Source organism: Canis lupus, chromosome 2 (assembly GCF_011100685.1).
Source record: "Canis lupus familiaris isolate Mischka breed German Shepherd chromosome 2, alternate assembly UU_Cfam_GSD_1.0, whole genome shotgun sequence".
Classification (NCBI taxonomy): domain Eukaryota; kingdom Metazoa; phylum Chordata; class Mammalia; order Carnivora; family Canidae; genus Canis; species Canis lupus.
The window spans coordinates 60418938-60440754 of NC_049223.1; the positions used below are offsets into that span (position 1 = coordinate 60418938).

At 41.6% G+C, this 21817-nt stretch overlaps 2 long non-coding RNA genes across 22 annotated transcripts in view; one reads left to right on the top strand and one right to left on the bottom strand.

Moving 5' to 3' along the window:
• Positions 1–14735, top strand: part of LOC111092806 — a 25020-nt gene extending 10285 nt beyond the window's left edge. The window contains exon 3 of one of the 2 annotated variants that reach the window (XR_005355772.1): positions 12412–14735. This is a non-coding gene — a long non-coding RNA (uncharacterized LOC111092806). Of the gene's footprint in view, positions 1–1105; positions 1306–12411 lie in introns of those variants that run through there. The other variant, XR_005355771.1, reaches the window with a different exon arrangement.
• LOC106558054 overlaps positions 11028–21817 on the bottom strand; it is a 40516-nt gene continuing 29726 nt past the window's right edge. For 8 of the 20 annotated variants that reach the window (XR_005355768.1, XR_005355751.1, XR_005355764.1 and 5 more), the window contains 3 exons: positions 19949–21404; positions 17807–19862; positions 11028–13497 (listed from right to left, as the gene is read on the bottom strand). This is a non-coding gene — a long non-coding RNA (uncharacterized LOC106558054). Of the gene's footprint in view, positions 13498–17144; positions 17205–17806; positions 19863–19945; positions 21405–21817 lie in introns of those variants that run through there. The other 12 variants (XR_005355763.1, XR_005355757.1, XR_005355761.1 and 9 more) reach the window with 12 other exon arrangements.

The following is a 21817-nucleotide window of genomic DNA, read 5'->3' on the forward strand; positions in this document are numbered from 1 at the left end:
CCCCTTTCTCTCCAATAAGAGAAACTGAGGCCAAGAATCATCTCAAAGTAGTGCTCACCAACTCTAGGACAGGAGCTATTTGAAGGGCTTACAGTTCCGCAAGCAAACCCCAGCCCCACGCAGCTTGCAGCAGTGCTCTCTCTTCAGCTGTGGACACTGACTGTTCTCGACCCCTTAATCTGCAGGATTCCATCTGGCATCTGCAAGGGGGAGAGAGTCAAGCAACCCAGAATACTCTGAGTCACTCGGAGACGAGATAAGAACACTCTAGAATGACATCAAATGGTACATCTTACACTGGGGAGTGGATCACTTCCAGTTGAGTTACAAAGGCTTCCGTGGCAATTATGATTTTATTCAAATCAATAGAAAGCCAGGAAATAGACGTGAGGAGCCAGCAAGCCAACACACAGCATGTGCGCAGAGCACCGTTGCAATAAATATGCAAGAGTGTCTCTGCCACGGAATCCAGTGCCCCCGAGAAGGCGGCCTAAATATGTAGGTTGCTGAACAAGGCCCGTGGCAGGGGTGTTGGCAATCTGTCAGCGCTCTAGCAGTAGGCACCGAAGGCAGAGGTGCTTGGTGTGTGGCTGGTGTTGGCTTTTTTGTTGTCGCTGTTGGTTTTCGGTTTTGCTAGTTAGTTTTTTTGGAATACCAATACAGGAAATTGCTCAATCTGGTTATTTCTTTGGAATTAAAATTACCTGCATGTTTTCCACTGAATGAAATCCTAGCAACCTGGGGAGACCTCCACTCCACCTTCCCCAGGCCCACCACCGGCACAGGGGTTCCTCATGGTCTTAGCTTTCTCTTCAAAGGCCAGCCTCCTTTGGTGGGCATCTTTGTGTCTCAGGTCAGCCCTCTGACAACCACCTCAGTTTTCTTCCAGGGCAACTGCCCCCTCTTGTAACCTCAACCAACGTAGTTTGGGGAGTGTGGACTCCACTGCCCGCCTGTGGTTTGATTTGGTCCATCAGACAATCCTATCTCTGGCCACAGCAATTGGTTCAGAGATAGACATGTTAGAGAACTTGGGCTAATGAGAGTCAGGCATGGGAATTTTGTTTAGGCTGCGTGGAGAAAAGAAGCTTTCTCTTCTCGTCAGGCTGGGAGCTATGAAGAATGAACCCGGAGCTGCTGGGGACCTGCCACATGGAGAAAACTCGCCTGAGGGTGAAGCCAACATGGAGGGAAACATTAATTAAGAAGTGGTGAGAAACTGAATCTTAATGATGTTGTTTGAGCCACTGGATCCAGCCATGCCTGAAGGTGGCAATCTTATCTTTTTTTTTTTACCTATAAGAACACACTCAAAAATTATTTGTTGAAAAAAATTAAAATAACAAAAATGATCAGTTTGTGAAAAAAATAAGAATAAAATTAAAATGCAAAGTATTCCTTTGTTAAGCAGTTTGAGTTGTATTTCCCATCACTCATGACTGAAAAGCTTTTAACTGATATGTCCTATATCAGTTAGCTAGAACATATATATTCTTTCTTTCTAGTGCCCATGGTAGATAGATCAGTGGAATCTAAATGGCTCTGTAAGTCAAAATAGGCAATTATTTAAAAAGGAGAATGGGATTTGGGTGCAGACAGACCCACTACCAGTATCCTGAAGTTTGTCTCACACTCCTGTGGGCTTCCCCTCACCTTGGTCAATCTCTACCCCAAGCAGAAGTGATACTTCATGCTTCCTTGCTGGGCCCATCTGAATCCTCTCTGGGTCCAGCACAGGGGACAGTGCTGCTTGGCCCAGAGGAGATACTTGGTGTGTGACTTCCAGGAAGCACTCAACTTCCTTGGTCTCTGCTTCCTCATCTGTAAAATGGGCCTCGGATGGAGCCCCTTACTAGGGCTCCGTATTTGACAGTGGCAGTCCTGTGGCAACTGAAGAAGACACCAACCTCACAAAACAAATAAAAATACCTTCCATTCATGCAGCTTAGATGGAGCTAAAACTTGAACCCGGATAGCCTGCTGCTACTCCTCTACTATGTCCACATCCAGTATTTTCCATGAGGAGATGAGACTTGCTTTTACCCACACTTCATCTAATCCCTTCTAGTAAGAACACTACTCCTTGGCTGCTCCTATTGCAAGTGTCCTTGAGTTTGTGTTATTTCTGCGAGGATGGGAATGGGGGTGGGGGAGAGCCTCACTTTGATTTGCTATGTGTCACCGAGATGTCCCCACTCTCTCAACCACAAAGCGGCTCAAGAACCCCCGGGCCGCACATGCACATCTCTGGAGCAAAATGAGTGTCTGAGTCCCGTGTTAGGGTTACGATCATAATCACAGCAAATAACCGCTCTGCTATTTTGCTGTCTGTGCATCCCGGTGTGTCAGCCGTGAGCCATCAGCTTTCCCATTACCCCTTAATGCCATCCCGCCAGCGCACCGGGTTCAAAATGGCACCATGCGATGAGCGTTAAGGTTGTGTCTCTGCTGTTGTAGCAGATGTAACACTTGTCAAATAACACACGTGCCTTCTTAGCATCTCCCGCTGACTTCAGCCTGAAAGGACAGGTCAAGGGACGATCACTCGTTGCGGGGAGATATTTCGTCTGCTAAATGGTTTTCAGTGAAACAATCAAAGCTGCCGTGTACAGCCTCGAAGCGTGGGCAGAGATGAAGCAGAGAAAGTGCCAGGGCTTATATTCAATCTGGCTTGGGATACGGCTACTTGTAGGCAAAAAATGAGATCCAAAATGACCGTGAGGTTCCCGGGTTTGAAGTGGAAGTGGGTTGCGGGCTGGGCTGGTAGAGCCTGGCTGCATTGAGCTCAGCACCCAGTGACATCAGTCCTTTCAATGTGTCTCGTCCGGCACCTGCCCCAACTCCTATTTTCTCAGGTGTGGTGGATGTCATCTTCTAATTAAGAGGTAAGTTCCATGAAGGAGGAGAATTTTGGTCTTCCTGTTAACTCCTGTTCCCCCAGTGTCTAGTGCGGGACTTTGCATAGGGCAGGTGCTCACAAATTTTTGTTGAATGAAAGACTCAATTGGTTGACAGGTGCAAGTCTCCTTTGGGTGTTTACTGCTTTGGGAAGGAAAAGCCTCAAAAGAAGCATCGAAACCCTTGGCAATCACAGCACTGGTTTTATGTGTAGATTTCAGAACTTTAACCTCTGTCACCACTGATATGTGACAAGTTCACGTGCTTAAACAACATGACAATGACTGCCTACTAGGCGCACTGCCTACTAGCCTACTAACTGGGTCTCTGCAGCTCACACACACACGTATGAAATTTGGTCTGCATTACATTGAAAAAAATTAAATTAGTTGGCAATATTTATCATCGGGGAGATTTTTGCGATATGGATTTTGGGGTTTCCCTCAGTAATAGAAGGTACCTACATTCCAGTGACCTTCAATTTGTCCTATTTCTTACCTGGGTCACTTTACTTGCTCTCATAACCTACCTGCCCCTGAAGACTTTTAAGTTTACTTCATGAAGATGTGGAAAGACCTAGGGTGTTGTATAAAGAGAGTTTTGTGAATTTTGAGTGAGAGATAGTCCAGAAAAAAATGTATCCATAAGGACCTTAATCATTTGTGAAGACACTAACATTTTGTTGAGGATTTTGGAAAACAGAGATATGACTTCAGGTGCAGATGACATTAAAATTTCAAATCAGTAAGAGCCAGTCTGATAACTTTAATAGAGATCTATGGCGTAAAAGTCAAGGGCACATCTTTCTTGGGGCACCTTGAGGTCACAGCCAATGTCACCTTCCACAGCAGTTCCTAGAGGCAAAGAAGCTAATTTTTTTCAGAAACAGATGCTGTCTGAAACATCGATATCAATGTATTTTTTAAAATATGTTTAATGCCACTTTTCTTATTTTTGGATGAGAACTTGATCTAGCCAGTTGTGGTTTTGCCTGCCATATGTTTTTTCCCACCCTCAGAACTGTGATCCCTGTCAGTGACCCTGTGGGGTTCAGTGTCAGGTTGCAGAGGTCAGACACAAGGTGATGCAGAAATTCAGCAAAAGTTTGTGATTGGAGTGGTGGAGAGTCTAGGCAGACCTTGGAGGGAGCCAGGAAGCTGGATCTTGAATTACCAGGATGACTCAGGAGGGCTCTAGCTGGGAGGAGTGACAGGAACACGAGAGAGGAGGTAGGCATTGGTTCTGTTTCTGGAAGGCATTTAGAGACAGTGCTCTACTGGTTAAGGGCCCAAACTCTGGACTCAGAGTGCATTCAGACTGCATTGCTTCTTACTGTGTTACCTTGACAAAGTTACTTAACTTTGCTGAGCATCCACTTCTCTGTGGGAAAGATGTTTCCTGCCCCATAGATAGTCCCTACCCCCATAAGATGTCACGAGAATTCAAAGAGTCTAAATGCATGCACTGCACTTAAAAGAGTGCCTGGTGCACCCCCAAGTGCTATATAAGTCCATCATGGCTGGACCATGGGTAGGCCTGGAGGGCACATTTGTCCCAGGATATAGCTGGAGAACAAAGTTTGGTGCATTTGGGATCCTTGGGTGGCTCAGCGGTTAAAAGCATCTGCCTTAAAAAAAAAAAAAAAAAAAAAAAAGGCATCTGCCTTCAGCCCAGGGCGTGATCCTGGAGTCCCAGGATCGAGTCCCATGTCGGAGACTCCGTGCGTGGAGCCTGTTTCTCCCTCTGCCTGTGTCTCTGCCTCTCTCTCTTTCTCTGTCTGTCTCTCATAAATAAATAAATAAATAAATAAATAAATAAATAAATAAATAAATAAATCTTAAAAAAAAAAAAAAGTTTGGTGCATATGCCCAGGACTCAGAGCTAGTCCTTCTCATGTTGCATCTTCCTCCGAGCTTCAGAGACCACTTGGCACCGCTTTGCTGCAGGGAGGATCTGTCACTTTCTGGAGGACAAGGACCTAGTCTTGGGGTCTTTTGTGTAAATATATGCCACAGGCTACATACTTGGCACACACAACTTAGTCGCCAAATTTTGGCTAGTCAATTTGCTCCAAAGTTTCCAATCCTGTCCTATATCGATTAGATCATTTTTTTTCAAAGAATGCAGACATCCCAATTCTTGGGTAAAACTTTTCAATGTTAAAAACAAAAACAAAACAACTTTGTATGAGTCAACGGAAACACAGCTGCCAGCTGCATCTAGTTTGGAACTTCTAGGCTAGCTCCTTGCAGGGGATGCTGTCGGTACCCCCTGGGGCCTGATTTCTTCAGGTCCTTCGGGGATTCTCAGGACCTGAGGCCCTTTCCCTGGGGTCTTTCTCAGGCTGAGGCCCTCACTAGGCTCACACACAAGGACTTCAGTGCCAGGGAGCTGACTTGCTCGGAAGCACACCACATCAAGGCCTGACAGGAGGGGTGGTTAAACACCCCAGCTCCCTCACTCGTCTGATGGGATAAGTCTGAGACCCACCGCATTCTACACTGACTTCCAGTGTTCTCCAGCAGGCTCAAGTCCCAGTTCAACTGATTTAACATACCTCTTATTGGCTACCTTCCTTTTCTGTCTCGCTCTTCTATTCTACGGCTCAGTTTCCTGGGACCACTTCCCTGCAGTTTGAACTTGGATCCTTCTCACAGGTTCTACTTCCAGGGGAACTCAAACTAAAAGAATTCTCTTGGGCATCTGTCATTTGGGGAAACTGGGTCTTCCAGATTATCTAGTAGGTGGCACTGGCCAGGCCTCACAAAATGAAATGGCTTTGGAGCTGAGGGGTCTCTTTGAAGCCAAAATAAGCTTTCATAATCAGCCCAAGCTTTTAGGGAATTCTCTCACAATTTTGGAGAGTGTGGGTGGGGGAGGGAGACTCTTCCCTGCATTCATTTGCATTTAAATTTGAAGTTGAAATTAAGGCTTTTAGAAACTTTTAATTTCTATTTAATTATAAGAATTTCACTGCAGGGTATCTGATTTAAAAGAATAATTAAAATTAAGTATAGCTACAGTGATTTGCCACAGCGTATGTCTGTCCTTCAGAACGTTAAGCAATAGCAAATTATTTGTGGCTAGAGGTGTTCTATATGTAAATTCCCACAAGAATAGAATTTGGTGATAGAGAAATTCAGATTATGAAAATCATACTGCAAGTTTGAACATCAGTGCCTAATAAATGCCTTAGTTGTTACCATTACTTCTCTTAATATCCTCAATTAAATGATTTAAAATAGAACAATAGATAAGCAAGATCAATTAATTTTATAAGATGATCAAAGGAATGTGGTTCAGCATTGTAAAAGCTGTAAACGTGATAATGGTTTTATCAGACAGGAAAAAATAACTCGAAGTGGCTCAAACCTTATTCGTTTTATGCTCAGAGGGGTTTTATTTGTGATTAATCAAATTGTCTTTTGTAATAAGGAGAGTTTTAGGATCTTGCCCATTAATTTTAGAAAAAATAATTCAGACATTAAAATAGATGTTATTCTCGGATGGTTGTATGTCAGCCATAATAAGTGATAACAAGCATCAGAATATCTTGATCCTGTAACCTGTTGGAGGGAGGCTGTGGGAGGGGCCCGGAATCTGCCAGTGGCAATAACATTGATCGTCCTGAGTTCTCAAAGAGGGGCCTTAACTCCGCGTCTGTGTCTGAGGTCTAGGCTGGAGGCCAAATGCAAGGTATAGAATCAGTGATTCTCTGCTCATATGAAGGATGTGCCAGCGGGAATTTTACAATGGCGGGGTGAAGGGAAGAATCATTTCTGAAAGACTACGTTTATCTGCAGTGTGTATTGGGGTCAAGAATGATTCAATTATTTATACTCCTCTGCCTTTCAAAAAAGAATTAGGTAGTTTCCCCCCTTCCCCCCAAAAAAGGTCAGAAACAGTAAAAGAATAGAAAAAGAACAATGTTGAGTAATAAGGGGGTAGTGATTATGGTGACTCTATCTAAGCTAAGGGAAAGCATACGCAATGAAAAATTCTGGTTGGAGCTTCCTGGCAATCCAAGCAAAAAGGGAAGCCTGATGAGTTATTACCTCCTACTACTTAAAATGAAGAAGAGATGACTTTTGATTTCTAAGAGGATGACTTTTTTTTCAAAAGTAAGGAAGTGAACAAAACCATAGATGTTTCTTTAAAAAGGCAAGGTCATAGAAGAGGAAACAACAGAAATAGTTACTCTGTAAGTTACCCTGGTTCATTTGAACCAGAAGTCTTCCTTCTAACGGGAGCAGGTTAGTGAGTTGTGAGAAGGCATCCCTCCATCGTATGTTAAGTTCAAAGGCCAGAAATATCACCACAAATCCTTTTTCACAGACGATGTAAGTTGGTGTTGTAGCTAATGACCAGTAAGCATGAGCTTGGCAAGAATGGGTTGAATGGTCAAGGATTAGCTTCACAAATTTTAAGGAGCAGCTGAGTGATTTTGATGAGGTAGCATGACACATGGCGGCAGGCAGGGGATGGTGCTGTGACCAAGTGGTTTTCTGGCAGGTGGCTTCCTGTGTGAGCCATGGTTGGATTTACCCACCACTAAGAGGCTCAAGCTCAGTTGCTAAGTGGCTCACGGGCTGCTGCTTGCCCTGCATTAGCACAGCTATTTGGGGCTTAGTGGAAGTACCTTGGCATGCTTTCTGATTAACCGGGCCACAGTGCTCTCCTTCTCCTCCACTGAAGAGGCTAATCTCCTATGGCTCTCGGGTCTAATGGCAAAAAGGTATAGCACACTGCCATGGACAAACTCCCACTGGAAAATGAGCAGGGAAGAAAGCTCTTGGACTCACTCGGATGTTATTTGAGAATCCTGGAGGGTAGATATGCCCAGGAGATTTCCTGGCCAATAGTGATTCCTTCCACAAGTCCCATGGTGTTTCAAATATGGTTCCTGTAGGAACTTGTCATTTTCCACCTCACGCTCCATTAGTCCTGGGTATGACATAAAAAGTGTGGGTTTGGGAGACAGATTCAGGTCCAAATCCTACTCGCCACTTGCTTGGTAATGAGAACCTGGGCAGATGACCTAACTTTAATTGGGTCTGTTTCTTTATCTGAGAAAACAGATCTCTATGAGTTAATAATTGTAAAGTATCAAGATCTGTCATCGTGCAGAGACAGTTGTCCAGTCACAGTGCCATTTATAAATATGTGACAGACCCTGTTTTAGATGCCGAGAATACAGAGGAGGAAAAAAAAGCAATCCCTTGAAGAATTTCAACTCTACTGGAAAACACCAGGACACAGCGATGTGTTCCATGACGGAAGCATATGTTGACAGTGCCAGGACAGAAGGGAGTCTAGCTTGGTGATTTGTACACCACAGGGTGGTGTTAACCCAACGGCTGGGGCTGACATCAGAAGAGCCAGGCTCCAGTTCAAGCCACTGAGGGTATGACCTTTAGCCAAAGGTACTCACCCATATTTTAGTTGCTTCATCTATAAGAGAAAGGCTGATCTGCAGGTCCTTTATGTTCCTTGCAGATCATTAGCCATATGGAGACTGGCCTCTGCGGCAGACAGCTAGAAAGGTATAGAGCTCAAGGTAAAATGCATGGTAAAATATTTACCCAGTCTCCATTCAGAGTTCAAGCTAGAATTCTTCTATGAGAGCCAACGCTTTTCCATTAGCTAATCCCTGGCCCCCCAAAAATACAAAAAGGAGAAAGAGAGTACAGAATGCATTCCTGTAAAGCACTTATTAACCTTGCATTATGAACATGTTTACAAGGTGACTGGGATGCCATGAATATGAAGGATCCATCCAGCCCAGTGACTGTGATTTAGTTCTAGGGAGGCGAGAAGTGGAGGCGCCCTGGGCTGCCTCAATGGCCAAGTGCACTGAGTCAGGGTCACTCAGCCAGCCTGGTGCATTTAAGCCAAAGCACTGAACTTCATCAACAATGTAATTCCATTTATGCTATTACATAATTAAATTGAGACTTGAGTTGTGCTTTTTAAAAGATTATGTGACCATATGTAGCTTGAACAAGAGCCAACTTTGAAGAAAAAAATAAAAGGAGGTCTTTTCACAATTTCTCTCTATTAGGTTAGGACTTTGTTATTTCTTATTTCCTTTTTTCCCCCTCATAAATCTGAATTGAACTCAGTCAGTACTTAATAAATTGATATGATTACAGCTTTGAGCATTTTTATTTTAGACTGTGTTCTCAATATGTTTCAAAACAAAAATATAATCTTGTGGAACCCAGATCATGTGTCGAGCATGAAGTATCAGTGCTCCCACACCCTGAAAGAACACAGTGGACTAACATTTCAAATGGCTTTTTATCAAATCAGGTTTTAAACAGAAAGTTTTAGAGTCAATACTGAGTAATTTAATTAGCAAATGGTACACTTAATTCTTAAAGGAAGTCAAGGAAAACAAAATGTTATGTCTAGCATAAAGCTACCATTTTTTTGTAGAAATTATGAACACTTGAGGGAATGCATCTTTGCACTCAGTAACATTAGGGAACTCAATTCAGATATATAAGTTGAACCAGCAGAGGATTTTAAATTTTATAGACCAACAACAACAGCAAAAATTCTAATAGCGTTTAATGAAATCCAGTGATTGTCCTAAAGTACAATCGTATTTGGAAAAATTAATAGAAAAAAAATAAGTACTTGAAGCCTAAGGAGAATGTGGCCAGTTTTTATTTATTTTTTTAATCAGTATAAACTGTTCCTTGTAAAATCTAATAGTCTATGCATATGCAGGAGCTCTTATTAAGATGCATTAGAAAGCCCAAGTGCCATTAGATAATGAAACTGACCAGAGGTATTTCCTAGTGTTTCAATTAATACCCTTGTGGTTAAACTGTAATGACCAAACTCGACTGGAGTCAAATTCAGATGTGAATTGTACTTAAGGACCTCAGAGTCACATCTTAGTGGATTGGTTTTAAAACACAAAAGCACTAAATTAAAATAATTGTTTGGTCTGAAAGTTGTTTTTTTTTTCATTGATAAACAAAATACGTACTCTCTCAAACTCAAACATTATCACAGAGCACATCAGGGCATCAGCACCTTCCATCCTCATCTCATGACTGGCACATGATTGGTACTCAACGAAAATATGGACTATGCTGAAAATCAATAGGATGTCATCCAAAACACAGTGCTCTCTCCTCTGAGATCTTAAGGTCTGTAGGCTTGCTTAGACTTGAGTTCTTTATGCTGAAATCAATGTTGAAGGAAGGCACACAATAATACTTTTCATTTTGAGAAATTCTAAGTAACATACATATTTAGCTATTTGATCCTCACAACCTTGTCTCAATTTCATGCAGTGAGATGAAATAAATTCTTGAAGGTTGCACATTCCGTGGGTGGTGAACCAGTCAGCCCAGATCTGGGAACGATTCTCTCAGCCTCAACATTAGGGGTCTCACAAACTCTGGCCCAGGGGCCGAGGTCATATGTTTTTATAAAGAAAGATTTACTGGAACACGGCCCCCACACATTTGTTTGTGTGTTGCCTATGGTCATGTACCTGCTACAACAGGAGAAGTGAGCTGTTGTAATGGAGACCAGATAGCCACAAAGCCTAAATATTCTGTCTGATCCTTTAGGAAAAAGGTTGGAAACCGCTGTTCTACACCATTTACTTAGGAATAAAGAAGAATCCAAGTGACAGCTCAGATAAAGTTCATGTCCACAAAACCTCCCATTGAAATGAACCAGAAACCACCCTCAGAAATAACAGTGTCTGAACTGGGATTACATCAAACTAAAAAGCTTTTGAATAGTGAGAGAGCCCATCCACAAAGCAAAAAGGCAACCTAACGAATGGGAGAAGATATTTATCAACAATATATCCGATAAGGGGTTAATATCAAAATTATATAAAGAACTCCTACAACTTGATACCAAAAAAATAAATCTAATTGAAAAATGGGCAGAGGGGCAGCCCCGGTGGCGCAGCAGTTTAGTGCCACCTGCAGCCCAGGGTGTGATCCTGGAGACCCGGGATTGAGTCCCACATCAGGCTCCCTGCATGGAGCCTGCTTCTCCCTCTGCCTGTGTCTCTGCCTCTCTCTCTCTCTCTCTCTGTGTCTCTCATGAATAAATAAATAAAATCTTAACAAAAAAAAAAGAAAAATGGGCAGAGGATCAAAATAGACATTTTTCCAAAGAAGGTTACAGATGGCCACAGATACATGAAAAGATGCTCAACATCACTCATCATCGGGGAAATGCAACTCAAAACCATAATAAGAAATCACCTCAAATCTGTCAGCATGGCAAGTATCAAAAAGGCAAGAAATAACAAGCGTTGTGGAGGATATAGCAAAAAGGGGACCTCATCGGTTGGGCATGGTACTTTTTCTGTTCCTCAAAAAGTAAAAAAGAGAACTACCATACAATTCAGCAATTCCACTTCTGGGTATGTAGCTGAAGAAAACAAAAACACTAATTCTAAAAGATGCCTGTGCCTCTATGTTCATCGCAGCATTATTTATAATAGGCAAGATATGGAAACATCCTAAGTGTCTATCAACTGATGAATGGTCAAAAGGCAAGTGGTATTTACATGCAATGGAATATACCTTAGCCACAGTAAAGGATGAGATCTTGCCTTTCGCAACAACCTGGGTGGACCTAGAGGGTATTATGCTAAGTGAAATGAGTCAGAAAGAGAAAGACAAATACTGTATGATTTCGCTTATATGTGGAATCTAAAAAGAAAAACAAAACAAAACAAAAAACGAACAAACAAAATAGAAACAGACTCGTAAGTACAGAGGACAAAGTAGTGGTTGCCAGAGGTTAGGGACATGTGGCAATGGGCAAAATAAGTGAAAAGGATCAAGAGATACAAACTTCTAATAATAAAGTAAATAAGTCACAGGGATGACGGTGGCTATACCATTGGCCATACAGGATAGGGTGTGTGGGAATAATAATGTAATAACTTTTTATGGTGGCAGATGGTAACTGCACTTATGGTGGTCAGTATTTCATAATATAGATAAATATCTAATCACGGATGCAGTACACCTGAAACTAATATAATATTGTATGCCAACTATATAATAAAAAAAGAGAAATAGTGTCTGTCAACCAATTCCAGGCAGTGTGGGATGGTGGACAGAGCATAAGGCTTTGAGGCCAGGCCAGCTTTCATATTAACTCCATCACTTAATGGATGTATAGACTTGTGTCTTTTTTCTGAGTCCTGATTTTCCATCTGTAAAACTGGGCTATTTATACCTCCCCACGCTGAGTTTGTTTTAGAGGATTAAATAAGATAAATTATGTTGAAGTCTTAATGTGATGCCTGGCACATAGTAGTAGATCAATAAGTAGTAATGAAAAACACAGGGATTTATCACTGTATATCTTTTTGTCTATATCTATCTACATTCACATATTTATTATCAAGTAGAGGAAGTCAGGGTCACTAACCCACTGTTGTTCCAGGGTGTTGGTGACAACTGGAAACGTCTGGAGGGGCTGTTGACCACATCAGAAAATTCTTCTTTCCAGTAGGTTCTGCAAAGGATTCATGGCTTCACCTTTGGATCTTCACCCAGGGGAAGGATCTTCTAGAAGACTATCTTCAGCCACGGCTGGGCAAAACAGAATCCATTCCACCCCCCACTAGATGGTGGCTACCTCATCTGAATACCATCCCCATATGCTTGTGATAAAGCTCCCCCTGAAATAATGCAATTTCTCAACAAAGTGTTCTCAGGGGCCACAGGGCACTTGAGAGGCTTGAATTCCTGCAATGTCTGGGCTTTAGGGGAAGATGATGCTGTGGAAGCTTGGGGTCCCTCTCCTTCGCTGCCTTCCTGGCCCAAGTACCACCACTGATCACCAAATGCACTTCAGTGGCCTCTCACCTGGACTTTGAGCTTCCACCTAAGCCCCCTCTGGTCTGCAGACAGGGCAGCAGCCAGAGGGATACCTTAACAACATACGTCAGGTCTTGTCACTCCTCTGCTCAAAACCCTTCTAGAGCTCCCCATACCTCTCCAAAAGCCAGTTCCTCACAAGGGTTCTAAGGCCCAGCATCAACTGGGCTCCTCCCCACTGCTTCCACTTCATCTGTTACTCTGCCCTGCGCTCATTTTATTCTAGTCATAATGGACTTCTTGATGTCTCCTGAATGAGCCAGGACTCTCCTTCCTCAAATACTTTGTATTTACTGTTCCTTCTTTTCATAACACTGTTCCTCACTCCTGCATCTCCAACAGATCTTTACTTGTGTCACCTTCTCTCTTCTAGACACCCCCTCAGCCCTAAGCCACTACCATATATATATTCACACATACCGCCTGTCCCATTTCCTGCTTTATCTTTCTGCTAAGCATTCACCACCAGCAAACATATTATGTATTTTTACTTCATTACCTCATTTACACCCACCTCTCCCAACTAGGACGTAAGCCCCTCAAAGGCAAGGTATTTCTGACCATTTTATTTATGGCTGCACCTCTAGCCTTTAGAACTATGCCCAGCATGTAGTAAATGCTCAATAAATATTTGTTATGTAAATGAATGAAGATCAAATGAGAAGCCTAAGCATCGAGTGGGATAGTCCAGCCTTCATCCTTCTAAGGATGGCATTTCCTGAAAGACATGTAAAAATACCAAATATCACAACCAGAGAAATGGTGGGAAGTTTCCTTGGTTCCTGAGAAAACAGAAAGGTCACGTTTGTTCGACAAGTGTTGCTTCACATTCTAAAGAGACCTCTGTTTTTTATTCATGCTCAAATGGTGTCTTTTTGTCTCCTGGCATTGCACTGTCAGGTGAGGCATCCTTAGTGTGTAAGAAACTGTCATTTGTAATGGCCTCACGGGGGCCTGGACGTCAGCAACTGCTTGATAGTTCCAGTAAACAAATGTCTTTGTGCTGGCAAAAGCAATGTCATGGGACTTGTCTTTCCAGTAGCTGATGAAATGGCAATTGCCATTTCCAAGATGCATTTTCTTAGAAGAAAATCACAACAGAAATTGATTATCACTAGAGAGACCTGAAGTCCTTGCTTTGTGTCCATGTTGTACATGGAGATGATGGTGATGGTGAAAATAGCTTAGAGTTACTGAGTGTGATTGAACAACCTTTATGACACCATATGAATTTCAGGATCAACTGGTGACTTTCTAAGAGGACCTGCTGGACTTTTGCTTGGAATCGTATGAATTTACAGATTTTTTAAAAAAGATTTATTTATTTATTTTAGAGAGAGAGAGAGAGAGTGCACACACAGGCAAGGAGGGGCAGAGGTGAGGGAGAGGGAGAGAATCTCAAGCAGGCTCCCCACTGAGCATGGAGCTCTGATGTGGGGCTTGATCCTAGGACCCCGAGATCATGATCTGAGCCAAAATCGAGTCAGACACTCAACTGACTGAGCCACCCAGGCACCCTGAATTTACAGATTTACTCAAGGATTATGGCCATGTTTGTAATGTTGAGACATCCTTCCACAAATAGTTTGAATTTATTTTTATAGTACTTCATGATCTTCCATAAAGTTTTATCATGTTCATCATGAAAGCCTTGCACATTTTGGTATATATTTAATCCCAGGCACTTCATAATGCTTGCTGCTATTATAAATGAGATTTTTTTTTTCAACTACATTTTTGATAGTGTCTCACTAGCATGTAGGTACGTAACTGCTTCTGGTATGTTGATCTTGTACCTAGCAACCTTACCGCACTATCTTAGACTTTATAAATTCTTTTAGATTTTCTATGGAGACAATGATATTAATAATGCATAGGAATAATGCAATTTTTAAAATTTATGCTTTTAAAATTCTTTTACTGCTTTATTTTTCTTATTTTATTACACCTTATACAACCTCCAGAATAATGTTGAATAAAAATGATAATAGAAATCATTTTTGCCTTATTATTGACTTTAAATATAATGCTTCTCAAGTTTTACCACCATATAGAATATCTGCTATGAGTTTTTGATAGATGCTATTTATCACGGAAAACACATTCTCTTCAATTTCCAGTTTGCCATGACTTTTATCATGAATAAGAGTTGAGTTGAATTGGAATTTTCTTTCTGCACTTATTGTTATGATCAGTCTTTATACTGAAATATATTAATATGGTGAATTGCATTAATGCATTTTTCTAATCTTAAACTGCTCTAGAAGGGATTAATCCTACTTGCTTGTGAATTTTTTTCCTTGCTAGATTTTTCAAAAAGGATTTTCACATCTACATTCATAAGTAAGCCAGTAGTTTTACTTTTCTGTATTGTCCTTGTTTTGATGTCAAGATTAACTAGTTTCTTAGATGGAAAATTTTCTACCTTCTTTGTTCTGTGGTATAGATTGTATAAAGCAAAGGTTATCAATTCTTTGATGATTTGATAAAACTCACTTAGAAAGCCATCTGAGCCTAATGCTTGTGGAAAGTGGTTTTGTGACTCCTGATTATGTGGATTTAACATACTTCTTGGGTTTTCTATTTCTTCTTCAGTCAATTTTTATTTCCATCTCTTTCTGGAGCATTTCCATTCCCTCTGAGTTTTAAAATTTATTCACATAAAGCTGTTCATAGCATTCTCATGATTTTGAAAAGTCCTATGTATTTATGGTTATGTTCCCCTTCTTGTTAATATTGCTTATTGGGCCTTCTTCCTTGATTTTCTTAATGAATCTTGCCAGAATTTTATCTATTTGTTTGTTCAAAGAAGCAGCTTTTAATTTTGCTAGTCAAACTATTTTACTTTCCATTTTATTGATTTTTATTCTTTGTTATTTCTTTATCCCTACTATCTTAAACATGGTGTATTTTCCAAGTCTTGAGTTGGATCTCATTAATTCTTTTATAATCTGTGACTTCAGAGCTACAATTATTTTACTTAGTATACTTTTGTCTTTGTAGCATGAATTTTTATAACCAATCTATTACCTATTTGGTCCTAAATATTTTACTGTTTTGATTATAGTTTCTTTTGTGACCCATCTCTATGGGAGGTTTCGGTTGCAGTCATTCACGTTGTTTCATTCCTGAATACACACTAAGTTTAGCTCTTTCTTTATAACTTAGTTGTTTTATGGTTGTAGAATGTGGTCTGTAGAAAGTTTGTCAGTTTTACTCCTTATGCTTCTGGAATTCCATTTCCTCCTTCAAGATTCAGTTCCTTCCTTCACTACATCATCCTTTAGTAGCAAGGATCTTTGAGTAGTAAGTTTTATCAGTCTTTACTTGGAAACTTCTGTGATTTTTACTTTTAAGTAATTAACTATGTGTACTTTGAAAAGTATTCTCCTTCAGCAACATGAAGACATTTTTCCATTGTTTATTGTTTACTAGCCTTGATTGTTTTTAATAGGCCTATTGTCATTCTGATTCCAGTCTTGATTTGCTTTTAAGGATCTTTCCCTTGTCTTTGGTATTCTGCACTTGCATTACCATACATAAGAGTGTGGATTTCTTTAATTTGTTCTCCCCAATATTTAATATGTTTCTTTTGAGGTCTCATGACAATTCAATTTTGAGAAACTCTTAGCCTTCATCTATAATTTACACATGATATTTCCTCCCATTCTTCCTATATTCATCTCCAGAACTCTTCTGAAATGTATTTGGATCTTCTGATTTCATCCTGTGTGTCCCCCAATCTCTCTTTCACCTGCTCCATCTTTTTATGCCTCCATTCTGCATGCTAAGTTTCTCAGATCTATCTCGTGGTTCCCTAATTCCTTCCTCTGCTATATTTAACTTGCTATTTAACCAGTCCTTTGAAATTTAAATGTCAACGAGTATATATTTTTCACAAATATGAAGTTAGTAATCAGAACCTTATTTATAATCTGAAATTTTAGAAGCTGCCTAAATATCCAACAGTCAGAAACTAAAGGATGATAACCTGAATTAGAGTGCATCTATTTGATAGATAATTATGCAGCCATTAAAACTATAATAACAAAAAGCAGGAAGCAAACAGTAAAAAAAACTTATTAAAATAAAAAATATAAAATTATGTATATGCTATCCCATGAACATACGTGAAAGTAAATGTGAATACACAAAATAATAATAATGCAGTTGTGGTAGTAGGGTGATGTCCTTCCGCATGACCTTTCTCCTCTTCCAACCATCCTATAATAATGTGGTACTATATTTACTATTAAAAATAGTTCCTGGGCAGCCCCGGTGGCCCAGCAGTGTAGCGCAGCCTTCAGCCAGGGGGTGTGATCCTGGAGACCTCAGATGGAGTCCCACGTTGGGCTCCCTGCATGGAATGGAACCTGCTTCTCTCTCTGCCTGTGTCTCTGCCTCTCTCTTTCTCTCTCTTTGTGTCTGTCATGAATGAATAAATAAAATCTTAAAAAAAAATAGTTCCTTAAAATTCCTTTATCTTAAAAAAAAAAAAAAAAACCCCACATACATTTACCTTGCCAATGGAGCATCTGGGTACAGATTCTAAATATGAGGTCAGAATTACCCCTTGCTTATATACATCTCTACTGTGGAGTACTTCTTGCAAGCAGAAATGCATTTCTGGATACTAGCTGATATTCAACATCTTGTTAGTCATCTGAATCCATACATGCTATTTCTGTCCCAGAATTAAGTTCAGAAAATTGAAACCCATGTGCTTGTGTCATGACTAAGATGCCACTGGACTCATTTCTGACTTTTCTGTCAACCACAATTAAGAGTTTGGCTTTGAATATTGTCAACTGGGGACTGAAATATGCTTTTCCATTCTATAAATTTCGCTCTTTTTTTTAACCAGGTTATTAAGCTTGGGTCACTCTTAAATTAACTGAGGGCATTTTTTTTTCTAGCTCTGACTTTTAAATAAAAGACAATTTTATATTTTTTAGTAAAGAACTAACGGCTGTGTATTCATTAATCATCATCATGTCTTGCATTAACAAAGTAGGGGTCCTCCTTACCTTGTCTGGGTCTAGAACTCGCTGTTTGGAGAAACTACACACAGGCGGCTCTAGGCATCTCTGCAATACAAACGTGTGCTTTGATTTGGTCAGTTTCCTTCCTCCCTTCTTCCTAAGACTTAAGGCCATGTTTTCTCTGCAAGACTCTGAGGCGCCCCTTCCCCGTTGTGTGTCCTGCACCAGCACTCTCTCACCTGAATAAACAACAGAACAGCGGGGACAATGAAAACTGATGAAGGGAAAACCTCTCCAAAAATCTCAAAATTTTGGATTCTCCACAGGCTGGCCTGGGTTCCTGTTTTCAAGGTGCTCTTCGAGTTTGTATAATCCTCTGGTCAGACCCCCAGTCCTCAGAGTGATCATCATAAACGCTCTTCTGTTTCCATTTACTCTGAGAGGTCAAAAGAGGCGGCTGGTTTATGAGTTTATTCTGCTGTGTATCACTATAGGCAGGTCAGCGGGCCAGCGGATGGATGGGCAGCGCTCACCTCCCCATTTATTACTCTTGTCAACTCGGAAGGGATTTCTTTTTTTTTTTTTTTACCTTGTGAAAGGCCCATCAGCAATGAATCAGTGAAGTGAAGACGACAGTTGATTTGTGAATTTAGATTCTATAAAGTGACTCCGCTTTGGTGGGCTGTGTAGATAAAGCAACTGTCATGATAAGGTGGCAAGCGCAATTCCACAAAACCAAATTTATTGCACATTTGAGGAAATCATCCTATTTTAAAATGCCATAAATTCTAAATTGAATATTACTTATTCCTATGAATTTTGATTTATATTTTGAATATTTTTAATGGGATGCTAAATAGCCTAGGTTTGAAGTTATGAGTTTATGCATTTCTTCTCGCGGGCTATTGTGACTTGGCTCAGAATATATTGGCCATTCTTAGGATTTTATTTGTGTGGACGGCAGCGGGTGTGGGAGATGGATTCATGCACCTGCTGAAGGCGCCCCGTGGGGAAGGATATGGATGCTGGTTATAAAGAAAGGGGGGAGCTGGCTGCAACCTTCCTTCCTCTGAGCTGTCTCTCACAAGGCTGCCACAAAGCTCAGGGAGGGACTTTTTTTGCACCAGCCTCGACAAGGTTGAGATGGAAGGAAGCAGGGAATCCTGACTCCCTGGGTGCATTTGACTCTCCCTCCATAGCCACCCTCAGAGTCTCCTGTATTTCTCGGTGCCACTTACTGCCATAGTAATTAACCATTTCAGCCACTACTTATTCACCACCTGTTTCCACCCAGGGTCCAGAGCTCCTGGCTCAGAGCTGTCGCTCCGCAGAGCCTGGCAAGCAGCAGGTCCTTCCTCCATAATGAAGACAAAAACCCCCATTCCCCAGAATGCTTTAGACCGTTGCCTTTGTTGGGTAATTCAGCTCTCTCTTTAACAGTTGAAGAGAAAACTCTTTTAATTTCAATCCTGGCTCTTAAAGCATTTAAGAAAAGGTACACACAATTACCTTCCTCCAAGGAGAAAGATTGGGAAAGATTCTTCCAACCCGTAATTGAAAGCTGACAGCTTGGCAGTGTCTGCGCTGGGACAGTGGCCTCCAGCAGCTTTCACCCAACCAAGGCTAGAAGGGTGGCGTTGGTTGGAAGCTCACGAAGGGTGGCGTGATGGCCTCCTCCCTCCTCTGCACAGTCCTCACCCAGCACCTGCCCCTGTGTAGAGGGGTTCAGGAACTATCAGAGGCCAAGGTCAGGATTTCCCCAGCTACACTGGAGCTGCTTTGTCACCGATCCTCCAGGGAAGTGGCTGGTCTTGAGTGAAGAGAAACTTCCGCCAGTTGGCAAGAGTCAGCAAAGCAGACTGAATATGCCCAGGAGTGCCTGGTTGAGCCATGGAGGTCTCCAACTCCTTTTGAAAGGCTTTTCATCACTACTGTGCTTTGAGCATTGGTGGAATTTGCATGGTATCTGCTAAAAAGGTTCTAAAGCCTCTGTATGAGCCAAAATCTTAGAACTTTCTGGACCTGGGCACTCTTAGGTCCCAAGGCCCCCAATAAATGTGCTGTCCTCTGCATTTTTCCTGTGGTTCTCTTCACATGGGGCCTAGTGAATAAGAGATACACACAAGTAGGCATTTTAGAAAGAGAGGAATTCTCTGGATACTCCCCATCTCTGACCACTACAACTACCTGGCTGTGGAGCTAAATTTGGGTGGCTTCAGGGCACTCATCACGTGATTCCATGTGTGGCTGCACTGGTGGTGAGCTGAGCTGGGACGAGCCGGGGAATCCTTCCATGTGGCTTCTCCAGGTGGTCTGGGCTTCTTCAAGACATGGTGGCTGCATTCCAGACATGAGTGTCCAGAGTGGGGAAGAGAGATAAACAAGAGACAGAGACCCACACAGAAAGAGACAGACACATCAAGAGACTGAGTCAGAGAGGGACAGAGACACAGAGAGAGATAGAGACATACACACAGATAGAGACATAGAGAGACAGAGATGCAGAGAGACAGGGAGGCACACAAAGAGACAGACAGGGAAATATGAAGAGAGAGAGAGGGAGAGAGACAGAGACATAGCCAGGCAGAAGCTGTAGGCTTTTTATGACCTAGCCCCAGAAGCCAAAGAGAATCCCTTTGGTCATGTTGTTTTCATTAAAATCAAGTCACTAGGAGCACCTGAGTGGCTCAGTGGGTTAAGCATCTGCCTTCAGCTCAGGTCATGATCTCAGGGTCCTGGGATACAGCCCTGCAAAGTTCTGCTTTTCTGGCTCTCTCTCCCTCTGCTCCTCCCCACCACTTGTTCTCTCTTTCTCTCTCTCTCTCTCTCTCTCTCTCAAATAAATAAATAAAATCTTTTTAAAAAATTAAGTGACTGAATCTGACCCACATGCAAGGGGAGGGAACTAAGCCTCTATCTTTTCAAAGGAGAGAGTCAAAGAAAGTCCTATTTTAAAACCACCACATAAGGTCATTGTGCAGAGCAGCCTTGCCCCATCGGTGATGAGATCTGCTTCTGGATGATGCTCAAGACCTCACAAAACTCAGTTGGCACCTTTTGGAGACAAGTAAGGGTGATCGAGTCTGGCGAGCCACCTTCCCACGGGACAGGGACCCAGCATCACCTGTGTGCCATCTTCCTGGTTAGAGGGGCTTCGAGAGAAAAGAGTTCACAAGAGTTAGAGAGTTCACAAGCAATTCTGAGGCCTCCTGTAACATTCCAGATGGCATTTCTTTCTGAAACATTACCACAGGGGAGGAGTAGAAGTAGCTGTGCTTCTTCCTCACTTGCAATGATCTTGTCCCTTTTTCTTTGGTTGGTGGGTTCTACTCACCCTGTAAGGCCCACCTCCTTTTTTAATAGCCTATATCCCCAGATAGAGTTGATTTCCTTGCCCCCCCATCCACAACCTGTTTTTCTTATGTCCAACATGGCACCGAAGTATCTGTCCTTTTATCTTCTAGATGGTGGGTTCCCCGAGGGTGGGAATCTTGCCTTACCCCAGTCACAGATGCAGCACCTGGAATATGCTAGGTGTTCATGGTCCATAAATATGGGCTCAGTGGAGCTTAGAAAACTGAGCAATTGTTGTAGGCTAGCATTTTCCAACACAGGATGTGTGCAAGCTTAACTTCATGAGATCCTATAAAAGAAAGGATTTGTGTCAAATGAATTTGAAAAAAATCAACTTTTTCTCCTTTTTCCGTTGGAAACTCATGAAGCATATCAACACTCAAGTGGTGTTAAGTGTGGTTTCAGAGCTTAAAAGAATGTGAGCTCTGGGGTCAGCCTGGATTTGAATTCTGGCCACATCCTTGTGCAAGTCACTGAACACATGTGCCTCATTTCCCTTGACTATAAAATGGGAATGATATTATTATATTCCTTACCTTATAAAGATATTGTTGAGAAAATTAACTATTTGTGAACGACACATAGATGTGCTAATAATACAGCAACTATTGAGTAACACCATTATCATCAAAGTCTCTGAGAAGTTCTGCAACAAATGATCACAGTATTTCCCAAACTTATTTGACAGTAGTTATTTTTTTC